This window comes from Lepidochelys kempii, chromosome 14 (assembly GCF_965140265.1).
Source record: "Lepidochelys kempii isolate rLepKem1 chromosome 14, rLepKem1.hap2, whole genome shotgun sequence".
Lineage (NCBI taxonomy): Eukaryota > Metazoa > Chordata > Testudines > Cheloniidae > Lepidochelys > Lepidochelys kempii.
This window is the reverse complement of record NC_133269.1, coordinates 40,631,375-40,652,135: the sequence shown is the minus strand read 5'-3', so window position 1 is coordinate 40,652,135 and position 20,761 is coordinate 40,631,375. Positions and strand designations below refer to the sequence as shown.

At 53.8% G+C, this 20,761-nt stretch overlaps 2 long non-coding RNA genes across 2 annotated transcripts; one reads left to right on the top strand and one right to left on the bottom strand.

The window, feature by feature from the left end:
• The first annotated feature begins 5,301 nt into the window (after positions 1-5,301).
• LOC140897942 (uncharacterized) lies at positions 5,302-8,574 on the top strand. The gene is made up of 3 exons (XR_012154889.1): positions 5,302-5,336; positions 5,853-5,948; positions 6,703-8,574. It is a non-coding gene; the product is annotated as an uncharacterized lncRNA (long non-coding RNA).
• Positions 8,575-16,242: 7,668 nt separating this feature from the next.
• LOC140897941 (uncharacterized) lies at positions 16,243-17,131 on the bottom strand. The gene is made up of 3 exons (XR_012154888.1): positions 17,010-17,131; positions 16,429-16,619; positions 16,243-16,288 (listed from the first exon to the last, which is right to left on the bottom strand). It is a non-coding gene; the product is annotated as an uncharacterized lncRNA (long non-coding RNA).
• Positions 17,132-20,761: the final 3,630 nt, after the last annotated feature.

Below are 20,761 nucleotides of genomic sequence, written 5' to 3'. Positions count from 1 at the left end.
TGCCAAGAAGGCCAATGGCATTTTGGGATGTATAAGTAGGGGCATAGCGAGCAGATCGAGGGACGTGATCGTTCCCCTCTATTCGACATTGGTGAGGCCTCATCTGGAGTACTGTGTCCAGTTTTGGGCCCCACACTTCAAGAAGGATGTGGATAAATTGGAGAGAGTCCAGCGAAGGGCAACAAAAATGATTAGGGGACTGGAACACATGAGTTATGAGGAGAGGCTGAGGGAGCTGGGATTGTTTAGCCTGCAGAAGAGAAGACTGAGGGGGGATTTGATAGCTGCTTTCAACTACCTGAAAGGGGGTTCCAAAGAGGATGGCTCTAGACTGTTCTCAATGGTAGCAGATGACAGAACGAGGAGTAATGGTCTCAAGTTGCAGTGGGGGAGGTTTAGATTGGATATTAGGAAAAACTTTTTCACTAAGAGGGTGGTGAAACACTGGAATGCGTTACCTAGGGAGGTGGTAGAATCTCCTTCCTTAGAGGTTTTTAAGGTCAGGCTTGACAAAGCCCTGGCTGGGATGATTTAACTGGGAATTGGTCCTGCTTTGAGCAGGGGGTTGGACTAGATGACCTTCTGGGGTCCCTTCCAACCCTGATATTCTATGATTCTATGATTCTTGAATCTTATGTAACAGTGTTATTTCTTGCCCTAGTCATTTTCTTATCACATTGTCATTTCTTTTCTGCAGTCCTGAGACTCTCAACATCCACCCTCATCCAGCTCAGTTCTGCAGCCAGTATCTTTCATTCATTGGCTTTCCTCATATTCCAACTCTACATGAGATGCAGGGCCAAACAGATTTGAATAAAAAATCAGCATATCTGTGAGAATGCTTCTGCCGATACTGCTGTACGGGTCAGAATATTGGTACATGGCTCCATGTGCTAACTTACCAAGTCCAGGAGAAGACACTGGTGTGGGTCTATTATAGACCATCGAATCAAATTAAAGATCAAGAGGAGTTATTCCATAAGCACCTGTCTGTAATCTCTGGAAAGAAAAATTGTGTTGATTATGGATTACTCCAGTTTGGGAGACATATGCTGGACGTTTCATGTAGCCAGGGGTAAAACATCGTTAGATTGTCTAAAAATTATCACTGTTTGCTAAAGGAAAAGATATTGCCACTCAAATGAGGTAATTATTTTGGATCTCATGATGGATAATCACTGGACTGGAAGTGGGTGATTGCCTAGGGATCAGTGATCATGACCTGATTACATTCAATATGGGCAAACAAAGGTTAGTCCCAACAAGTAACATATATATGCTTGATGCTTCAAAAGGGGAAACTTCCCAAAGCTAAGGAAAATTATGAGCAAAATTGACCAGGAAGAAAAAATTTGACAGAAAAAATATGATTGAAAATGGGGAGTTCTTTAGGAAGAGTTTATTAGATGGCAACAACAAAAATAAACAAATGAAAAAAAACCCTGTAATGATTCTACAGTCGAGAAAGAGAACAACTTTGCCTAAAAGCCCATCCTGGTTCATTGGTGAAGTGAACCAGCAATTAGAAATAAAAAAGCAACATAAAATGAAGGGAAAAAAGAGGAAATAGATAGCAAGTGATATGCATTAGAAGTTGTGAAGTGTAGAAAATGGATAAGGGAAGCTAAAGACATCAGGGAATAACCCATGGCTGACAGGGCTAAGGACAGTAAGAAGGAGTTGGTAAAGTATATTAGGAGCAAAATAGGGGTGTCCTATCACCACCTAGGGGGTGTCCTATCACACTGAGCCATAGCAGATTATGACCAAATATTCGATTTCATTTGCATTTTATTATTTTGAAATTGTGAAGAGCAGCAACTACTTAGCTCAGCCTGAAGCATCTCATCTAATGTTCTAGATCATAGTGTCTCCCCTTTGTGTACGACGAGACAGTTTAATGCACTGTGATGGACAGGAGATGCTCTTGTTTTGCAAACAAATATTTTTGCAAAGAATTTTCATCCTACTTGTTATGATTTCAAGAAACAAAGTGGTTTTGTCTGAATGGATTTTCTGACAGAAAACGGTTTCCATGAAAATGTTCACACCTTATTTCCTGGGCTCTGGAAGTGCTGGGATGTCAGGATCCTGCAGGCGCTGTCAGCTCCGCCTTAGGGCTGTGTTCTGCACCCCCCTGCTGCTGGCTGAGTTTCTCCATCCCTTGGCAATAAGACAGACACTTGTTTTCACAGGCAGTCGATCGCCCTCGTGTCATCACCCTGCCTGCTGGCTGGGCAGGGTAACTCCTGAGGTCACCACCCTCTCCAGCCTGCCTTGGGCTTGGGGAGTGAGGAGGAGGGCGAGGGACGTCTGCTGACCCTGAACATCCGCCATCCATCGGACCATCAGTGAGAGCAAGTGAGTGGCATTCGGGTTCCTCGGTGGCTTCCCCTGTCTGTGGGGAGAGGCAGAAAGAGGGGGAGAGAATATCTCCCAAGGGGGATTTCATTTGCAAACAGCCCCCAAGAGCCCCTCACTCTTAGACCGGGCAGGAGCTTCTCCAGAGCCGTCTCCAGTGTGTTTGGAAAGGTTCCAGCAATGGGGCTCCCAGCCCTTCCCTTGTGGGACACTGTTCCCCAGGCTGAGAGTCTCTGAGCTGGGCCAGAGCCTGTGAGCTGCTGAGCATGGAAATCAATGGGGAACGAGGAGGGCCCTGGTCTTCCTGTGCCTAGGGTCTTTGTGACTTTGATGTGGGGAATGGTTTCCCAGGAGAAGTCGGGACTCCTGGTTTCTCTTCCTTCTCTAGCCTGGGTGGGAGAGTGGCCTGGGATAAGAGGAGGGGGCTGCTTGTCCAGAGTAACCGATGGTCTTTGGGACTGACCCCATTGCTGGAAAAGGATGAGACTTCCTGGATATTGCAGCAGCAGGGATTACAAGGGGGAACGTTGGGAGCAGATCGTGCAACGAACTCCTGCCCGTGTGTGTAGATGGCACTCCCTGCACTCCTGTGGGGGCAGAGGGGGCGGCTGTGGTTGGAGCAGGGAGGAGGAGGGCCGGAAAAGGGCCAGGAGGGAAAGGCTGCCTTGAGCCCAGACTCACCCTTGCTCCCCGCTCGGTTCCAGGATGGCCAGGCTCCTGCGGATGTTGCGGAGGAAGGCTCTGCAGGTGGCCCCAGAGCCTGAGGGAAGCAGCTGCCGCCTTCCCGAGGGGCAGAGCAAGCCCTGCGTCCCTGCTGGCGGGGAAGCAGGTCCCGTCCAGGCCAGACGGCGGAAGTGCCCGGCCTTCTGGAAAAGGACCCCGGCTCCCGGCGCAGGCGCCGAGCTGGGAGCGGCCCCGACCAGGCCCCGGTGGAGCTGGCCCAGGCTGCGGTTTGGCAGACAGGACCCAGCCCAGGAGGGGCGCCGGACAGGGTGGCTCTGCGGCTGGTTGTGTGGGCAGCAGCGGCCCCAGGAGCCCAGCCCTCCTTCCCATCAGGAGGCCTCGCCCTGCCCGGTCTCTGAGGACCTTCCAGCCCCCGCCGGCCAGGAGGGGGAAGGTCCGTGTCCCAGCACTGGACAGCAGCAGCCGTCACACAGCTGCCCCTTCCGCACGGGGACCTGGGGGTGGGGGCGTGAAGAGCTGCTGCCAGTTGGTCCTTGCTGCTCCGGGCGGGGGGAACAGACACCTCCCCTGGAGTCCTGGGCAGGGGAGGGGGGCTCTGCTCTGGGCTTCTGCAGCTGTTGGGGGCTGACGGCATCCCTGAGAGGGAGGTCTGGGGCCCCATCTGCCCTGGGTGCCTGAGGTGGGAAGGGGGGTCTTGAATCCTGCTCTGCCCACCACGCCCCGTCCACCCCTCAAGTGGCAGCAGGCATCACCCTGTTCCCTTCTCTCCTGGGTGCAGGGACCCCCCTGGATTCGGAGCAGGAGGAAGGGGTGGACGTGGCCAAAGATGAAGCTGCTCTCAAGGTCATCTGAGAGCAGCTCCAGTGCAGAGATAAGGTACAAATGTTCCCCACCTGGGCTGGAACCAAGATGGCCCTGTCCCTTCCCAGCATCCCCACCCCCTGCCGAAGGTCTTGTCCCTCCTGATCCACCACCCCTAATGGGGCCCCTTTACATCCATGATGTGGGACCCCCAAGATGGGGGTGTTTGTCCCACAACAGCCGAGGTCGTCTCCCCCCACAGCCACTGTCCCGGTTCCTGATCCTGCTTGCGTAGGAGTGGGGGGGGATTTGGAGAATAGGGGGGTCCCCACAATCCCCCATTGAGGCCTGAGCCCTGGAGCTGGTTTGGGTGGGGCAGGAAGGTCCCTCGCTAACAGGTTCTCTCTCGCTATCCCCCACTCCTGGTGGGTCCAGGATGAGGAGCAACAGCTCCTGTTCCTTCAGGCCATCTACCCCGCATGTCTGGCTGCACGGGAGAGAGGGGAGGACACGCTGGAGCCGCGCTGCTGCAAGGCGGCTGTGGTGAAGAGGATCGTGGTGAGTGAGACACGCCATACGGCAGCTGGCGAGAGGAGAGAGACATGGGATTGGCAGGGGTATGGCCAGGCTAATGGGTGGGGGCTGGGTGGTGTTGCAGGGGACAGCAGAGGGCAGGGATTGCTGGGGCTGAAGAGTTGGGAGAAATTCTGAGATTGGTGGGTAGTGGGTGGGGGGGAATTGTGGGGCTGGATGGCAGCTGAGAGTGGGGGACAAGGAATCCCATGGGCCCAGATCGGTCATCGGGATGGGGCTGAATGGGGGCAGTTTTGACAGGGAGGAGGAGAGAAGGGGATTGGGAGTGAGCTGGGCAGGAATCCGGGAAGGGGGACAAGTTGGATGGGCAGGAAGGAATCGGGGGAGCGGGAGGTGGTGGGGGATCCTGCTGGCCATGTGGGGCACTGGCTGTGTCATCTCCTCACTGGGAGGTGTCAGTCGGGCCTGAATCTCACACGCTCCTTTGTCTCCTTCGCGTCTCACAGGAGCTCATCGAGGAGCTTCCTGACGACTCGTCACCCAGCGCCGTCCTCGCCCACTCCCTGGCTGCAGTGGGCTACCTCTGGTACCGAGACAGCCCCACCCCCCCACCCCGCCGGCTCCCCTCACCCCAGTGCTGCTCAGGCCCAAGGCTGGGAGTCACCGTCACTGTCCCTCCCAGGTCACCTCCCAAGAGTGGCGCCTCTGGCAGAGATGGTGGGGAGGGAAGGGTCACTCCCTCCTGGCAGGGCTCTTCTTTTCACTCCCATCACATGACAGGGGCCTTGGGGAGGGGCTCTGTCCCACCCCCGTACTGCACAGTCTAATACCAGCTCCTCTCTCTTGCCAGCACCATGAAACCTGCCCTGGAGCCAGCCCTAGAGACCCACCTCTTGCGAGCTGCCCTTCACTCCGTCTTCACCCTGGGCACGGAGAAGGACACCACCGACATCCAGGTACCTCCTCCTCCTCCATCCTCCTCCTCTTCCAGAGTGCTCCTTGGTCCTGCTCCCTTGATTCGCTGGAGCTCCAGTTTTCGGGGTGGGGTAGCGGAGATGGAACAAGCTGCAGGGTTGGATCCTTCCCTCCAGCAGGGAAGAGATTACCCCTCCATGGGGGATTTCTTTCTTTCTTTCTTTCTTTCTTTCTTTCTTTCTTTCTTTCTTTCTTTCTTTCTTTCTTTCTTTCTTTCTTTCTTTCTTTTTCTTTTTCTTCCAGAAGCCCAGCTTCCATCCATAGCAACTTGGCTGTTTCATACTCTTCTGCCTACAAGGCCCTCTGCAGAGACCTGCTAAGCTCATGGATCAAAGGTCCAGGGGTCATCAATTCTTGTGAATTGCCTGCAGTGGGATGTGAAGGAGAGAGGCCAGGAGATGTGTTTGGGAGTCTCCCCAGTGCTTCCCAGAGACCCCTCTTCCCATCCTGTGGCAGGTGTAGGCCCAGGTTCCCTAACTCTGACCCATGCTTTGCAGGCTCTGCACAAAGTCATCCCAGAGGTCCTGGATGCCATGCTGGGGAATCTGCTGGCAGAATCCCCAGACACAGACAGGCTCCACTTCATCTTGGAGGTGAGTCCCATTTCACCTGAACTCTTTGGGGGACTGGTAAGGAGAGACTAGAAGATCCATTTTCTACTCTGTCCTCCTAGCTGGGTCCCCAGTGGGCCGTCCTTGGTTGGGGAGGTCAGTGCAATGCAGTGTCAGGTCCTTCCTTCTTGAGGGACAGAGAAAGGAGCTGGGACTTCAAGCCAGAGCTCTGCCTGGTTCTGCGGAGCACGAACCACAGGGCTCCTGGCTGTCTTGGGGAGTGAGAGTCTGAAAACCCACCCTTCCCCCACCCCTCCAACACACACACGCCATGAGATTTGGGAGATGGTTCTCAGAGAAGAGGCACGTGCTCCTTCCTAGAGAAACAGGAGGACCCCAGGGAATCATCCCTTCCCTCTGATCTGCTCTGAAATTCCTGGGGGGATTGTGCTCTCAGTCACTCCCTACACCCCCACAAGGATTTGCACAGCAGGGAAGGGTGAGGGTTCAGTCTCCTTTCTGGTGAACTGTTCAGGAATCAGGAGTTCTGGGAGGAGGGGACCAGCCCCGACCCCCAACATTGTCCCACTCTAGAGAGATGCTGACAAGTTGTGACCTGCAAGGTAGAAGCTGCGTCCTGCGGGAAAGAATCCCCTTCTAAAGCTCTGCCATCAAGGCCTCAGATATTCCCCCCTGCGCAGAATGTCTCAAGCCCCTGGGGCTGGGGGCGTGGGGGGCTCATTTGCAAAGCAGGTGCAGCTGGCCATTGAGTCTGACCTGCCTCCTTTCCCCACAGCATGTCAACTTCTGGGTTTTGTCCAGGGTGTCCCAGGAGCTAGTGGTGACCTAGAATCCTATTTTCGACCTCTCCGACTCAAGGAATATTTCCAAGACACCTCTTAACAACATACTAACCCACAGAGAGCTTCCTACCAAGACTACAAAAAGATGGATTCTGGGTGGACTCCTCCTGAAGGTCAAAACAACAGACTGGACTTCTACATAGAGTGCTTCTGCCGACGTGCACGGGCTGAAATTGTGGAAAAGCAGCATCACTTGCCCCGTAACCTCAGCCGTGCAGAACACAACGCCATCCACAGCCTCAGAAACAGCTCAGACATCAGAATCAAAAAGGCTTACAAAGGAGGTGCTGTCGTCATCATGAATAGGTCGGAATATGAACAAGAGGCTGCTCAGCAGCTCTCCAACACCACTTTCTAGAAGCCATTATCCTCTGATCCCACTGAGAGTTACCAAAAGAAACTACAGCATCTGCTCAGGAAACTCCCTGAAAAAGCACAAGAACAAATCTGCACAGACACACCCCTAGAACCCCGACCAGGGGTCTTCTATCTGCTACCCAAGATCCATAATCCTGGAAATCCTGGACACCCCTTCATCTCAGGCATTGGCACCCTGACAGCAGGATTGTCTGGTTCTGTAGACTCTCTCCTCAGGCCCTACGCTACCAGCACTCCCAGCTATCACTTCAATCTCTCTGATCATTCTCCAAGGAACTCCCCACTCCGAGACCCTAGACACTGTGGCCTGTAAATGCAGGTGGGGAATTAATTACTGATCTCGGTGGCGTTCAGACTATGTCCTGAAGCATGGGATTGGGCCAGAGGGACAGCTAGCGCTGGCCACAGTGTCTCGGGTTTCGGAGTGGGAAGTTCCTTGGAGAATTGCAGTGGGTGGGAGACTCAGCTGTGAATGGAGGGGGCGGGCAGGAGCATCTCATCAACCCAAGATTGGAATAACTGAAGTAATGTTCCTTTTACACGGAGCCACAGCTCTTTGGAACCTCTGCAAACGCTTTAGCCACGTGTTTTACTCCATCCGTAGGAGTAGCCTTGGATCTCAGTGGGAGGGCTCAGGTGTGTAAATGTTTGCAGGATGGGTGCTCAGGGCAGTCCCTGACGCCAGGGCAAAGTGGATGTGAAGTGCTACTGTCTGGATTTGGGAGCCTGCCTGCACACCGAACTCACTCAGTGCTGGGTGCATGACTGCAAGGCACTGGGCTGGGGAAAATCAGCCCCGGGTGGTTATTTTGAGGAGAAAACCAGAGCCACTTCTGGGGTCTTTCAGCTTCTAATGCCCTTTCCCTTCTGCACCTGGATTTCAGCGTATGATAAAATCCCTCTCAATGCCACGTCACTGCCATAAATCACTGGACTGGGTGCAGGAATCAGTAGGCGACGTTCTCTGGCCTGGGTTATGCCAGGGCTCAGACTAAATTATTGTTCCCAAGACTTTTAAATGCTGAGTCCCCTCCTCAAGGCAAAGAAACCAATCGTGCCCCTCACCCGTCAGCAATGTGTTAGCGACCCCACCCCCCATTTTCCTGGATACATCTGCAAACCCCACCCTTCCCATCGTGGCTAGCCCTTCCCCACGCTTCACGAGATGCTGGAGTAGATGATCCTAACCGTCCCCTCTAACCTTAAGACCTGAGGGACCCCATCCTGGAGCATCTTAAAAATCCCAGTTCCCAGACTCTGGAACAGGGGCTGCTTTGGCGGGCTCACCTTTCTCTCTCCGTCAGGTTGGCGGATGGGGATAATGAGCCTGGAGATCTCATTCCCGCTGCTCTGAGTGCTGCCCATGTGCGCACGACCCAACTCAGCTCTTCCTGTATCCCAGGAACGTCTTCATCTTCTGGGATCCTCATGGGAGCAGTGGGATGATTTAATGGACTCCCTTAGTCATGGGGCCTTTCTCTCTCTTTTTTTGTTTCAGAGCCAGCGTCCTGGAGTCGTCTCCTGGTGCGTGGAGTGGTGGGGGTGGTGGGGGAGCTAGTCTAACTATACCAATGTGGGTTTTGGAAAGGTAGGGGGAAAGTGTTTGCCTACTCGCGACTCGTCTTCAGGAAGCTGCTGACTCATCCCTCCCCGCAGCCTGGAAGTCCGCAGGATTCACAGGAATTTGAGCTCCCCGCAGTGTGTGACAGGGACGGGGACCAGGCCCAGGGAACCAGAAACAGGAATCGAGACCCAGCCCTGGAGAATGGGGAAGGAGACCTGCTCATGGAGGACAGACGCTTCTCCCAGGAACCCAGAGGAAGGGATCCATTAGGTGGGGACACGGGTGTGGCCCAGGAAACTGGAGTAGCATTGCCAATCCTCCAGGGTGACCGGGAGTCTGCAGGAATTCAAGATTAATTTTTAATTAAACATTATGGCATGTGATAAAATCTTCAGGAATCCGTCCAATTAAAATTGGCAACCCTAAAGCGGAGTCGGGGGGAGGGACCCATTAAATGGAGACAGACTTGGGCTGGGAAACCAGCTAGAGGAGCTGATCCCTCTTACGGTGCCCCTCAATGGTGGGGACTAGACTGGGCGAAACTTTTCATCTAAACCAATTTAAGGTGAAAAATGCAGATTCAGCAGTTTGCGAATTCGTATCCGGTCTGCTGAATTGTTCACGTCCAGCCCCTCCCCCCAGTTCTTAACAAGTCAAAGCATTTCGTTTAGACACTTTCCAAACAAACCATTTTGATTTTTCAGCTTGAAACAATTTTTTGTTTAAAAATGTCCTTCAGTTTTATTTTAAAAATTCAAAAAGTTACAAATATTGAAATGTTCCTGGGTTTTTGTTGTTGTTTTTTTTAATGATTTTTGGTTCATCAAAAATTCGGAAAAATTTTAGTTTTGTTCAACCTGAAACCAGTTTTTTTCCATCTCTTTTTTGGAATTGCCAGCGACCAAAAAATTCTGTTTGCCCAGCTCCAGGGGCGGGTGAGAATTTTAGCGGTAATATTGTGGGTCTCTGAGTCTCCTTGTTGCTCAAAGTTTTCTTACTGTAACAAACTAATTTGGGATGAAGGCAGGATGGGAAAAAGCTTCCTAAAAGTGTGGGGGCGGGGGGGGGCTGGCAGCCAAACTGTGACCCAGCCCCTGTGCCACCCCTTCTCCTTGAAGTCCTGCCCCCTCAACCCCCCCCTTCCCTGACTCCCCCCTCATACCGCCTTTCTCGTTGAGCTCCCACTTCACACTGCCCCTTGCCCCCAAAACACTCCCCCCCTCCCTTCTCTCCCCCCTCGTCCAGTCGCTCACACTTATGGACAGTAAAAAGTGGTGGGCCCTGGTCTCCCCTGTTCCGGCACCCCTGGATGAGAGTGGGAGAGGATGAAGAACTCCTTTCAAATATAACTCCCCCCCACCTCACAAAAGCACAATTTGCCAGCAACAGCAAAACATGCACCTAACCAACCCGGGCCAGTCACGCTGTGTTGTGTGTGACATCCCCATCCTGGAGCGGTTTATGTCTTTGAGAATGTGAACCCCGCAGGCCTGGGTGTTTCTCTACGTAATGTGACCTCAGTGCTCCTGATGAGAGCCATTGTTTGTAAATGTTTCAGGAGCAGACATATTTATCATTCATGGACACACAGACATTTCTTCATAATTAGAACTGGTCAAAAATAGCGGGTCATGAAAACTGAAGAAGAAACCACTTCCCCCCCCGCCCCCGATATTCTTCAAACTTATTTGCAAATGTTTTTAATTATCAAACTTTTGTTTAGTTTTGGTGGGAAAAACTCCACGTTCTCTCTCAAATGGGCAGAGAAATCCAAAATTTTTTTTTAAAAAGGGAACTTTTTTCAAATGATCAATGTAATCCAAAGTGTCATTTTAGTTAAAAGGTTGCATTGTCAGTGTAAAATCATTTTGAACCAGATCTATTACTGTATAAGAAGATGAGTTTATTTTTTCATGCTGCATTGTTTGGGCTAAGTTCCAAGTGGTATTTCAGTTTTTGCCCAGCTCTTCTTTTCTTGCGTCTGCACCTCTCATAAGCTGTGGCCTTAATCTTGGCCCTGGAAACACTTGCGTGCTGTCCTAAATATAAAGGGAAGGGTAAACATCTTTAAAATCCCTCCTGGCCAGAGGAAAAACCCTTTCACCTGTAAAGGGTTAAGAAGCTAGGATAACCTCGCTGGCACCTGACCAAAATGACCAATGAGGAGACAAGATACTTTCAAAAGCTGGGAAGAGGGAGAACATCAAAGAGTCTGTGTCTTTCTGGGGGATGTTTCTGCCGGGGACAGAACAGGAATGGAGTCTTAGAACTTCGTAAGTAATCGAGCTAGATATGCGTTGGATTTTGATTTCTTTAAACGGCTGAGAAAAGAAGTTGTGCTGAATAGAATGAATATTCCTGTCTGTGTCTCTTTTTTATAACCTAAGGTTTTGCCTAGAGGGATTCTCTATGTTTTGAATCTAATTACCCTGTAAGGAAGGTATTTACCATCCTGATTTTACAGAGGTGATTTTTTTCTTTTTACTGTTTCTTCGATTAAAATGTTTCTTTTCAAGAACTGATTGCTTTTTTCATTGTTCTGAGATCCAAGGGCTTGGGTCTGTTGTCACCTATGCAAATTGGTGAGGATTTTTACCAAACCTTCCCCAGGAAGTGGGGTGCAAGGGTTGGGAGGGTTTTTTGGGGGAAAGACGTTTCCAAACAACGTTTTCTCAGGAATCCAGAGAAATGTTTGGTGGGGGCAGTGGAAAACCAAGGGCAAGGGGTAAAATAGTTTGTACCTTGGGGAAGTTTTAACCTAAGCTGGTATAAGTAAGCTTTGGAGGTTTTCATGCAGGTCCCCACATTTGTACCCTAGAGTTCAAAGTGGGGAAGGAACCTTGACACGTGCATGTTTAACTTTAATGACTGCTGTGAATAATTCCATTTCAATGGGACAACTCTGAGGTCGGGTTTACACTACGGCCCTATATCAGTGTAACTACGTCACTCATTTATTTAATTTTCTTCCTTTTATATGTGAAAGTTATTGAGAGCTTAAAGCAGGTAAAATACATGAACAGGTTCAGACAGTCCAAGTTTGTCAGTGCAAAGAGACAGCAGAGATGTGGTATATGCGAGTTTTCCATAAGTCTCTCAGGGTTACCCAGGATAACTTTGGGGATCTCTGTCTTGCATCGGGAATGTTCCCTGAAAGTATCCAAACAGCTCAGAGATGCAGAACCATTCCCTGGATCGATTCTTATAGCTGTCTTCCCCGGAAAGCAGTCTGGCAAGTGTTCCTGTCAGCTCTTTGCTAAGTTATCTGCCAAAACACTAGAGTTTTCAGGTGCCTAAGTAGCCCCTGGAATCATGGTGAACTTATCCTCCCCGCCACCACCAAAATTTGAAATGGTGCCCTGAGTACACGGGACCCTACCGTGCTCCCCCAGAGGAGCTGCATTAACAGGCAACTCTGCAAGTTATCTGCATGCCTCTGCAAGTGACCCCCATGCCTCTCCATTTCCTTGGCCACATGTATCCTGTCCCCTTGCTGGCGGCTAATCCAGAAAAAGAGGGAAAGAGCTCATCACTGCGACCACCTGAGGAATGTGTTGGGTTGAGATCAGCTGGTCAAAGCAGGCAATAGGGACAGAATCTGAGACTTGAAGCTCCTCGAGTGACCTCTGACCTTCCCAGACCTGCCCTTCAATCAGACACAGCCATTGTAAAGTTGAATGTGATAGTAACTAGACCCATTTTAAACCCTTCACCACACAAGACAAAGCCCTTAGGATTCATCATTAATGATTTATTTCTCCTCCCCTGGATTCCTGCAGCCCCCAGCCACCTTGGAGCTTTCCCTCGTCTCTCCCAGGCTGGGCTCACTTGATGGCAGGAGCTCAGCGGAGGGTCCAGCTTTGCTCTTTCGCTTCCTTTCTTCACGTCTTTGGGTGGCTGCATTTGCAACTGAGCAGCCTGATGGAAACACTGAGTCCTCTGTCTCGGCAGGCAGGCCCAGCCACCAAAGCCAAAGACTCCCTGAGAACAGGGGGAGGTTCGCCTCAACTCTCAGGAGTGGAGGCTTAGCCCATAGGGTAGGGTTACCATTTTTGAACTTTCAAAAAAGAGGACACTCCGGGTGGGGGGGCGGAGTGGTAGCCCTGCCCCTTATCTACTCCCTCCCACTTCCTGCCCCCGACTGCCCCCCACAGAACTGTCAACCCATCCAACCCCCCCGCTCCTAGTCCCCTGATCTCCCGCTCCCAGGACCCCATCCTCTATCTAAGCCTTCCTTCTCTCTGTCTCCAACTGCCCCCTCCTGAGACCCCCCCACCCTAACTGCCCCCCTAGAACTTTCCCCCCGCCTGTCCCCTGACTGCCACACCCCCTATCCGCACCCCTGCCCCCTGACAGACCCCCGGGTCTCCCACACCGATCCAACCACTTCCTTTCCCCTGACTGCCCCCGCAGAACCTCCGACCTATCTAACCCCCCTCCGCTCCCTGCCGCTGACTTCCCCCTTGAACCTCCGCCCCATCCAATCCCCCCTGCTCCATCTCCCTTGACTCCCCCGACCCCTCTCCCTGCCCACCCCCTGACAGGCTCCCTCCAGAATCCCTGACCCATCCAACCCCTCCTGCTCCCTGTCCCCTGACTGTCCTTGGGACCCCATGCCCCTTCTCCAGCCCCCCGGCTCCCTTACCCTGCTGCTCAGAGCAGTGTGTCTGGGGTGCGGAGCCAGACACAGTGCCGTGCTCCCCCGCAGAGCACGCAGCTCCCCCCCCCCCCCCGCGCCCCCAGAGTGCTGCATTGGGAGGGAAATCCCAGCCCTTTGGAGAGTTTTACAAATTCCTCCCGGAGGGCGATTTAAAACCCAAAAAGCCGGACATGTCCGGGAAAATCCGGACGCATGGTAACCCGACCACAGGGACTCCAGGATCTGCAGCTGCTGCCACCTCTATGGTGATTCCTCCGACTCATCACCAACCAGCTCTTCCCCATTCTGCCAGCCGGCCCCACGGTCTGACCGTGCAGGAGAACAGAAACCCTTTGGGACAGCAGGAGAGTCTCCTCAATGCCGCACGCTTTGCATGGCTTCCCGCGGTCACCGGGAAACACGACTGCCCTGCCCCCAGGAGTCTCTCAAGGAGCTGCCGGCGCAGTCACTGGGCACCCACTCCTAATGGTCTCGGGCAGTGACATTGCAGAGGGAGCTGAGCAGACCGTCCCTTCTGTGACTTCCTGAATTGCTGCCAGGACGGACTCTCCTCTGCGCTAGGGAGAGTCCCCGAGGAAAAACAGCTGTGGTAGGGGAGGGGGCAAGACAAGCTCTCCCCCTGAGTCCTTGAATAGCAGGCAAGCAGGACTTTGGGAGCCAGAGATCGGTGTGTCTTTCTGGGAGAGCAGAGCTGGAGAGCAGAAAAGGGCACTGGAGGAATTGTCGAAAAGTCAGTGTCATGGCCGGGTCATGAGCAGCCAGACCTAGTGGTCAGAGGCAGAGTCCACACTCACAAGGCAGGAGTCGAGAGTCAGCTGGGTCAGGACACTGGAAGAGCAGAAGCAAAAGACCAAATTGTGTTCAGCACCTCAAGCCAGATGAGTCACCCCGAGTCCGGATGCCAGGAAATCAAGCCTGGGGAGTGGGAGCAGGAACAGCCAACACACGGTCCAGAGCCGGGGAGGAGCTCGGGTGTTCAGACAGCTCCTTGTTCCTGCTGTTGGTTTAAGGAGGTCCCGGGGGCCGATTAGCTGTTCTGGGACTTTGCCAATAGGTCCTCAGGGATGGAGCCTCAAATTGGGTCTGGACTTCGTCAGTCCTAGGTAAGCAGTTTTTCGTAGGTTTCCAGGTGGCTGCTCCCAGGAACCCTGGAGACCCGGGTTAATGATCCGGGGGTCATGACAGTGACTGATCTCTCCCCGCTCAAACCTCCTTCACGAAAGAGTCTCCAGGGTCCCGGACACATCCTCTGAGAATAAAAAAAACACAGTCATGAGGACAAATAGGCTATGGAACAGGAGCCCCCTCTTTCTTGCAACAGCTCCAAGTGCCCGGAAGAGTGGACGGTTCTTACCTCCAGGAGATGCCTGGATCTTCCATCTAAGCCTCACTGGGACCCCTGTTTCTTGGTCTGACAGGATGAGATCATCTGTCTCCACTGCTCCCTGCACTGGGCTGGCTGCAGCACACATCTGTGTAAGAGGCTGGGCCAGAGAGATGTTACAGTCAGGGTCCAGGCAGCCCAGAAGAAGACGAAGCAATCAAATCAGCGGATTCGACAGAGAAGTTTTCTACCCTACAGGGACATCAAAGAAGGTCTGTTAGGAAAGCTGAGATGTTAGTCTGGAAACTGCCAAGGCAAAGATTGTGACTTGTTAAGATTCAGTTTAAATCACTACAAAGTGTGTTGTGTTTTGTTTGTCTCTTTGAAATTTGTCTCTTTCTCTTCCTTAGTGTCACTTAAATCTCTTCTTTGTTACTGTGCTTCCAAAACCACCTCAGTGTCGTGTGTTCAAGTGAAGTGTGAATCTCCAGAGTACCCAACAGGCTGAGCTGTGCCCTGTCTCTCTGAAGGTAGCGAATAATTTCTGAGCGGTGCTGGGCTCAGAGTCCAAGGGCACTTCACCAGACACCTCCTGTGAAGCCCAAAGAGACCAAAGGAGCAGGAGAGATTCAGGCCCCACTGACCCATGGGAACTTCCCACAGAAGAGGTTACACAGGGCTCCAGACACAGCCAGCAGGATCCCTCCCACAAGCTGGGCCATGTCCTTCCCCTCCCAGCCCCACAGCTTCCTCCCCACTCCAGCCTCAGGAACCCCTCCCACCTCCCTGCTCTCCCCACCCACTCTCCAATACCAGGCTGTTTCCAGAATGGAAGCAGGTGCGTACCAGAGTTCACTCACCGCTAGATGCTGGCCAGGCCTCGTGTCACCGCTTTCTCGCTGGGCTAGCAACCCCGCTGATACTCACGCTTGCAGTTTGTTGGCTGGGAACTCAGCCCCCCAACCAGGTGACTGGCCTTTACTCCACTTCTTCCTGGGTCGTGCTCCTTCCAAACAAAGTCCAAAAATGTCTTGAACAGAAACAAGGCCTTCCACCCTCGTGGGGAGCTCTTCCTCAGCCTGATTTCGGCTTGGCCTGCCCTTCTTGGGTTTTTATGGTCTTCTGTGTCCCCTTCCTTAGGGACGGTGAGAGAACCCAGTCCTACCCTGGACTCCAGGTTTCGGCCCAAGGCTGTCTACTGAACAGCTCGCTCTGCTTCTGTACTTTTGCTGCTGTTTCCCCTTGTTTCCTCTCAGGTGGGGCTGACTTGGTCATCAACTTGGCCTAGCCCCAGGCTTGGCAGCCACAGGCCAAGTCACCCTGTTAGATACCCTCCTCTTTCAAATCTGGTCTAGCCCGGCTGACAGGTTTGCTGAGGGGATGGTGAAACCCCATTGCTGATCAGAAGGAGGTCAGTCTGTTCTCTAGGAGCTGAAGGTCCATTTGTCCTGCTGCGGGAAGTGGAGCTGGAGAGCGGAGATGTTATGTGAAAGAGACTGCATGATGGAGTTGGAGACTGAGGGATGGGAGCCTCCTCCCAGAAACGCTCCCAGGAGAACAGGTTGGAGTAGGAGTTCTCTGGGGAGCCTCTTCCTAGGAAAAAAACAAGGGTGGCACATTGATGGAGATGTCTCCGTCGCAGGGATGGGGGAAGCTCCCAGCCAGGCTATGCAGCAGGGATCCCATTTCTCCCCCAAGAAACCCATATGCCCAAAGAAGTCAATGGCTCTTACCTCCATGAGGGAGCAGGGTCTTCCCTCTCAGCCTCTTTGAGAACTACCACTGATTGGTTTCCTCGGACAAGGGACCTGTCCCCACTGTTCCCTGAGGTGGCTCAGCTTCTGACTGCAGCCATCTGGGAGGCTGTCACACACCCCAGGGCCTAGAAGTCACGGGGGGAGGAGGCTCCTCTTCATGTCACACTCTGAGAGCCCAGAGAAGGGCCAAAGGAAGAATAAAGAGCAGGAGATGAAGCTAGCCCTGAGCCTCTGTCCCATCCTCACCTCCTCAAATGTGGAGCTTCCTGAGCTTCAGTTGGGCAGACAGTCTGTAGCCCTGACCCAAAGGTACTTCTGCGCCATATGGGGCAGGAAGATCTCTGCCTGGGAGCATGGGGAATGGGCTGGGGGTGAGATGAAGGAAAGAGGGGAGGGGTATGGGTATGAGGGAAAGAGCTCCTGCCCCAGATGAAGGAATTTGGGGGGGCCGAGGGAAGGACCCAGCTCCACAGAGAGGGGAGAGAATTTCTGTGAGTGCCAGGGGCCTCCATTTCTGCTTCCACTAGCCCCGCATTTACAGTGAGACAGAGCAGTACCTGCAGCAGGGAGCGGGACTTGCTGAACAAGGAGGGGAACCTTTCAGAGCATCAGATGAGCCACAGCCCTTGCAGCGCCTCGGGCATCTGGTGCAAGTGCCTGATGATGTGAAGCTGGCCCATGACCTTGGCTGTGACATCCTCGTGCTGCAGGGGAACAAGAACATGTCAGAGACTGAGACACTCCCCAGGAATCAGGGAGGATTAAGGGCACCTGGAATCAGCACCATCATTTCCACCCAGCAGCTGCTCATGTCTGAGTGGTGGATTCACCCTCCCGACCCCCAGGATGGAGGCTTGCTGTCCTCTCTAGTGACCTCCAGTGCCAACCCCCCTCCTTGTCGGGTGAGCTCCTGCCACCTCCCCATCAGTGCCTCTGACAGCTGTTCCACCTCCAACCCACCTGGGGACACCGCTCAAGTTCGGAGAACCCTCTCCTCCACCCCCACCTCCATCCCCACCCAGGTAGGGCAGGGAGGGGGCTGTAGCAGGGTGGCGGGGGGCAGGAGGGATTCTGGCAGCAGTGAAGTGGGATGGGGAGAGGCTGAGACCTTTCCCCAAGTCACCCCAGTGACAAAAGCTGAAGCCACAGGATGGCAGCCCTGGTGAAGGGGGCAGGTCAGCAGCCCCTGCTGACTGAATCCTCCCAATCGCTCCAGAGCGGGTCCAGCCCTACCAGCAGCAAGACCCGCTTCCCACGCCCATGTGCCTCAGCTCTTCCTGGTCAGTCGCCATCTCCAGTCAGTCCTTGGCCTCCCAGGCTGCCAGGGATGGGAGCAACTCTCGATGGTGGCTCAGGTGACTTGGACACTAGGCCATGGGGAAAATGGGTGCAGCTCTGTGGGGCAGGAAAGGTTCCCAGAGGGCACTTAGGGGACTCTCCTGTCCTTCCCAGGAGTGATAGCAGAGCACCACATCCTAAGAAGAGAAGTCCATGAAGTCCAGAAGTCCCCACTAGGCTCCTTGCTACCTGGCCAGGGAATGGCGATCGGATGGGAATGAGGCCCTGGGCCCCACCCCAAGCTCCTGAGTCGATTGCAGCTGCTTACCGTGACCCCCATCAGTTGCTGGGCTTCCCCCAGGAGGGAGTAGACGAGCACCAGCCCAGCCTGGCTGACACGCAGCAGGGGGTCGTGGATGGCCAGCACTGCTGTCTGCAGAAAGGATCTTTTCTGCCCGTCGCAGAAGAATTTTCCAAAGACCTAGAAGCAAGAGGACACGAGGCTCGAGCAGATTGCCCAGAGCCAGCCTCCAAGTCCTGGCCGTACAATGCCATCACCGTCTAGTGCCCCAAAGGGCAGGGAAGAGAGCTGCTGTGGCCAAGGCAGTTCATTCCCCAGGAGGCTTTCAGGATCCCAGGGCTCAGGGAAGCCCCTTTATGAAAAGGTCGCAGGTGCTTAGGGACCAAAGCGTCCAGTGGCTCTTTCGGGAGGGCAATTTATGGCAGGGGCCAGGATGGGCTGGAAATGGATCTCTAATGTGTGTGAGCAGGCCCACTCTGCTGTGCAGGGCACAGAGACGACAGGGGACCCTGTGTTGCTTCCAGCAGAGAGATCTCCTGCACCTCAGCGGCTAGAGGAGTGTGTGTGTGTTGTGGGGGGCGAGGGGGTTGGAGCTGACAGCCAAAGGTCTCTTCACCCCAGCTTAGTGATTTCTCTCGTCGCTGGGAATGGCCTCTGCAGCTCCTTGGTTTCTTCAAGGGGAATCCAACCTGCAGCCTGACAAGGACAAGGAGACTCATAGCCCAGTCCCCATCCCAGACGCTCCTCGGAGACTTTTCTTCTGCTGCAGCAATTCAGCTTGTGGGAGGAGGGACAAGCTCACACAGTCTCTCTCACGGGGCGTCTGTGGAGCAGCGTTCTGTCGATGCCCTTGTCGATCCAGGAGTCACTCCAAGGCCTCCTCTGTGATGTTGTGGAAATCACCCATTTCACCTTTGACTCCAGTCTCGGGGCACTGTGTTACGGTGTGTTCGAAGGTTTGGATATTCTCTCCACAGTTGTGAGACGGGGGCGGGGGGTGGGGTCGATGTCTTTGATTTTCTACTCGTGCAGTAAGTAGCCGCAACTTGGGTCAGTGACAATGTGTTTCTTTGGAACAGTGGCTGAGGTCCAGATACTCTGCCATTCCCTGGCCAGGTCTGGAGACATGAGGGGGGCGCATGTGGTCCATATTGGCTCTGGAGCTCACTATGTCCCCTACCCAGATCCCAGGTTGGGGCATTCTCCTTCCTGACCGGCAATGGAATTGGGCAAAGCCCACCTCCTTTCTCTGCTTCTACAGGGTGCAGGGAATTAAACAGGGGTCTGATCAAGGAATCGTGACTGACTGACCCAGTGCTCTCCTCTCAGACACTTGGGGATCAGCCAGGGGGACAAGGAGCAGAGAGACACCCAGAGCCATAATCCTATATTAACTCACCCACCCGGGGATCCTCCTTATGCCACGGAGCAATGCAGCCATGTAAGACACTCAAATCACGGCAACTAGCGAGGTTCCAATGTGGGACCTTTAGCACCAGCCTGTCCCACTGGTTGCTGGATGAGGAACTCTGAACTGGAAATAAGGAGTGGGCTCTTCTCCTGTCTCCAGGAGGCATTCACTGCAGGGAACCCAGCCAGCCCCACTCCCCGGGCTGTGTCATGCCCTGGCACAGTGCCCTTACCTCCCCAACTCTGGCTGTATTTTTGTAGCCCAAGAGCCTGCTGTCCTGGTGCCAGTCATAGCACCAGAGATCTTCCGCGTCATGTATGGTCAGGCCTGGAAGAGAGAGAGAGAGAGAGAGACTTTTCTCCTCATTCTGGTTGCAGTTTCTGTGTCCTTCCAATCCCAATGGTGGCTCCACAGTGGAGTGGAGAAGAACAGAGGCAGAGAGAGACTTGTCCTCCAGCTGGGGTCAGTCTGAGAGAAATGGTCTGGGGTCCCATTGTCCACCTGTGGTCACTCTCAGTCCCCTGTTGGGTTCCGTGTCCCAGCTGGGTTCCTTACCCCTCTGTTGGAGCAGCAGTTGGTAGAGCCGGTAAGTCCCCTCCCTGGCCTGCCGGCTGATGTCCTTGTCTGGATCGCTGACAAATAGAGCCAGCTGGGCCACATGGTGCCCCATCCTAGGGAACTCGGCTGAGATCTAATGGAAGGGAGAGGAGAGGGGACTCCATCAGCATTTTCCTGTTAGCTCCCTGTCCTCCCTGGGCCAGAGGGCTCCTTCCCCTTAGCCCCTCTGCAGGAGATGCTGGGGGAGAGGAGCTTGAGATCGACCCTTCATTTGCTCTGCTGCCAAGGGAGCCCGGAGCTGTTTTGGGATGCCAAGCAGGGGTGGAGCATGGGCTCCTTAAAGGCCCAGGGACAACACTGAACCAGGACCAGAAGAACTTGACTCAAGCCGAGCTCAGTCCCTGCTCTGACCCTGCCTTCCCATGAAGAACCCTCCTAAGCCACAGCCCCGGCAGCAGCAGATCCTGCAGCCCGCTGGAGCCAGCCCGCCTCCGCCTGGAGCCAGCAAGCTGGGGTCGGAGGTCACTTACGTCAAACTCAGGGAGGGTGACTGTGTATCTGAGCAGGGCTGTGCTGCTCCTGATGGCCCTGGCTCGCTCCTGGGACACCCTGGACACGACCCAGAAGTTGACATGCTGTGGGGAAAGGAGGCAGGTCAGACTCAATGGCCAGCTGCACCTGCTTTGCAAATGAGCCCCCCACGCCCCCAGCCCCAGGGGCTTGAGACATTCTGTGCAGGGGGGAATATCTGAGGCCTTGAT